A 3,903-nucleotide genomic window follows, 5' to 3' on the forward strand; every position below is an offset into this window, starting at 1 on the left:
AAGGAACTGCCGTTTGCCCTCCTACCAAGTTGAGCCCAGATATCAGGACTTCCGTGGGTTTTGGGCCTACTCTCTTTATGTATCTTTCACATCAGCTAAAATTAGAGCCTGCAAATGATACATTTTAAGTACTTACTAAGTTATCAATAAAGAAATGCCATAACCAATCAAATGCTATATACATTACTCAACATATTCCTATAACCTTCAGTATTATCATAATTGACCTTTCCTCTTTAGTGATAACTTTTTCCAAGTTGATAAACATTTATTATATTTACACGAATGTTAAATGTGGGAATTTAAATTATAATAAGACTGCTGCTCTCATGAAATTTACAGTCTATAAGAACCCATTCTAAGCATGTAGTTTCAGGCCCCAGTGCCCTAAAATTCAATAGTAGTTGTGGAGACACGTATATTAAAAAAAAGAATCATTAATTTTAATAATCTAGAAAAGTCATGGAGTAAGCAGGGATCAATATCAATGGTTGATCCCAAGTATATTTCACAACGAAATACTCTGAACAAAGTGTCTGCTTGTTGGACTATCCAGATATCATGAACACTACCTAGAAATCTTTGAAATCTCAAATTTGGGGTCATTCCTTTAGATGATGGTGGCAACATCAAGTCAGATCCCTGTTATGGGGTGGTTACCCACATAGGACAACACCAAATTCAGTTGACCGCTTTAATTCTTGCAGCTAATGAACAGTGAAATCTGTGGAATATCTGTGTAGATAAGGGAGTGGTCCACAAACATACTTTTCCTTTCACTGAAAAATTACATTCAATGTAGGTGAGAATGCCATGTTTAGAGAGGTGAGCATTTTGAAGCCATGCTAAATGTTACTGAAATTGGTGTCCGTAGTTATGATTTCAAGCCCAAAGTTCAATGCTCCTGTTTTAGATTTCAGGTTTTTAATGAAACTAAAAGACACTTACTCCTTGGAAGGAAAGTTATGATGAACCTAGATAGCATATAAAAAGCAGAGACATTACTTTGCCAACCAAGGTCTGGCTAGTCAAGGCTATCGTTTTTCCAGTGGTCGTGTATGGATGTGAGAGTAGGACTGTGAAGAAAGCTGATCGCCGAAGAATTATGCTTTTGAACTGTGGTGTGGAGAAGACTCTTGAGAATCCCTTGGATTGCAAGGAGATCCAACCAGTTCATTCTAAGGGAGATCAGTTCTGAGTGTTCATTGGAATGATTGGTGCTGAAGCTGAAACTCCAATACTTTGGCCACCTCATGCGAAGAGTTGACTCATTGGAAAAGACTCTGATGCTGGGAGGAATTTGGGGCAGGAGGAGAAGGGGAAGATAGAAAATGAGATGGCTGGATGGCATCACCGACTTGATGGAGATGAGTTTGGGTGAACTCCACTTGTTGGTGATGGACAGGGAGGCCTGGTATGCTGTGATTCATGGGGTCGCAAAGGGTCAGAAAAGAATGAACGACTGAACTGACTGACTGACTGACGATGTTGTCAAATTTGCATCCTTTGAGCAATATCACCTTAAAGGTGATTCCATTTGCTATTTCATTGCCATGTACTGATTATTCGTTCTCAGCCCCTTTTACCTTCTTTTCATGTTCTGCTTTGACTGGCAGGTCCTTCTCAAAAAGAACAGGAAAAATCCACTTAGTACTCTGTGATAACTTGGAAAAGACATGGAGAAGGACTTTCAATATATCATGTTGAAAAGCTACTGTTTTTGTTCCCTCCTGAAACAAAAAAAGTACTAACCTGTACTAACTGTATTAACCTGTACTTCAATTGTCCTACCAAGTGAAACCTGGTTACATGGTCCATTACCTTTCTTATCAATTCCCATATGGCTTTAAAATATCACTACCTGTCATTCTCTAAAGCTTATAGAGAAAATAGCTCAATAGTTTAGGGAAGCATTGTACATGAATTCAATTTTCTTTCCTTTATGTATTTACTTTATAATTGGTGCCAAAAATTGTAAAACTGAAAACAAAAGAAATAAGTGAGGTAAATATAGAAGATTGGGGCAAAAAGTAGAAAAATTGATGGGAGGAGGTCAGGGGATGAAATTGGATGCTTAAAGTATAGCAAGCAAATGTGTCACTGAAGGGTCTAAAGAGGTCAATATGACTTCAATATTGTTACGCTGCAACTTTATTTTCATTAAATCACACAATAGTTTTTCATGAAAAATATTCTAAGGTCCCATGGGATGTAGATCAATGTTCTATCTTTTGAAACATTCTGATTTAAAATGTCACTAGAATGAAATCATTTAACTACAAAATGACTTCCACAATTAGGCCTAGAAACAGATAACAGAGAACTCTGTGCATTTCATAGGTGTCCTTCAGTGAGTCCTTCGGTTTTCTTTTCCTTTCATAATTGTGTTTTGGGTATGTAAGATTGTGACTCTCTTTGTGTGTGTGTGTATGTGTGTGTGTGTGTTTATCAGATTAAGAATGTGATTCTGAGTGTATGTCTGGGTTCTCTTTTGGGCTTTTATGTTAGAGATTTTGGCTGAAGAAATGGCTAAATCAATAGTATAAAGAGGCACAAACTAAAATGCCCATTCAAAAGTCTGCTTTAGTATTTCAAAGTACAAGACAAAAGGATGAGTCTCAGAGATTGAAAGCATTTCAATAATAACGAAGCTACTCCACCCTAAGATACTTAAAATCTATGGCACTATCACAATCAGCACAGTAAAAGTTGAGAGGGCCTTAGTAGTCTGTGATGTCTGACAATAACAAAAACACCCACCTACTAATTTGGCAATACCAGAGAAGCTAAGTAGATGTGTGGAGTTTCAACCAGGCCTTCATATAATAGGATACTATTTTCCTATAGGAGGTGGCACACTCACCAATATGAATAGCATTCTTAGGGATCAAAGAAACTAATGATGAAATCTGTAATTCGGTTCTCACATGGTAGAAGTGGCCTTCCTCCTTCACAAGGGTATCAGTTAAAATAGACAATTAAATAGAAGGAAGAAGTATATGGTCCACATACTTTGTAGATAAAATCTTCAATATCCAAGCCCTACCATAGTGATAAGATGATGACTATACAGGAATTCTGGTTTCAGCTCTGTGAGGCAATCATCATATAATGGCACTGAAACATATATATGATCATATGTGCAACGAATCTCCAGTCCAGGTTCAATGCATGATACAGGATGCTCAGGTATGTATTGGGGTAAACCAGAGGAATTGGATGGGGAGGGAGGTGGGATTGGGGTTCAAGATTGGGAACACTTGTGCACCCGGGTCAGATTCATGTCAATGTATGCCAAAACCAATACAATAATGCTGTGTAATTAGCCTCCAATTAAAATAAATAAATAAATAAAAAGAATGTATGAATATTTGAGATGCACTGATAGTGCAAATCGATTAAGGCAATAGTCTTGAGACCTGATTCAAAGAGGAAAACTGTGTACTCCCTGTCTTCAGTTTCATGGGACTTCACATGCATTCACACAGTTCCACAATTCTCAACCCTCATCTGAAGACAAAACCTGTGACATTAAAAGAGGAATGGTCTATGTACAGAGAAGGCAAGTAGCAAAATTTAAATGAATCCAGTCTCCTACCTACATCCTTGCTTACTAATGTAACCCCTTGTAAGCTTTCCTAAGGGTAACTAGAATACACAGCTCAGAGATGCTTCTCCCAGGATTACAGAGTTTGATTGAGAAGATATAAGTTTGCTTAACTCTCACCTCATCCTTAAGATCAAACATCAGCCTGTTAACACATCAGAAGATGGGCAGTTCTAGCAGACACTTACAGACAATACCTGCTACTGCTTAAGACCAAGATTGTAGATCCAAGTGGCTGATGCGTTAAGGTTTCTGTCTCAGGATACCACACGACTCCGCAGGAGTTCTCCTTTTCT

The sequence above is a fragment of the Moschus berezovskii genome, chromosome Y (genome assembly GCF_049115385.1).
Source record: "Moschus berezovskii isolate FMDL1 chromosome Y, NW_MosBer_1.0, whole genome shotgun sequence".
Lineage (NCBI taxonomy): Eukaryota > Metazoa > Chordata > Mammalia > Artiodactyla > Moschidae > Moschus > Moschus berezovskii.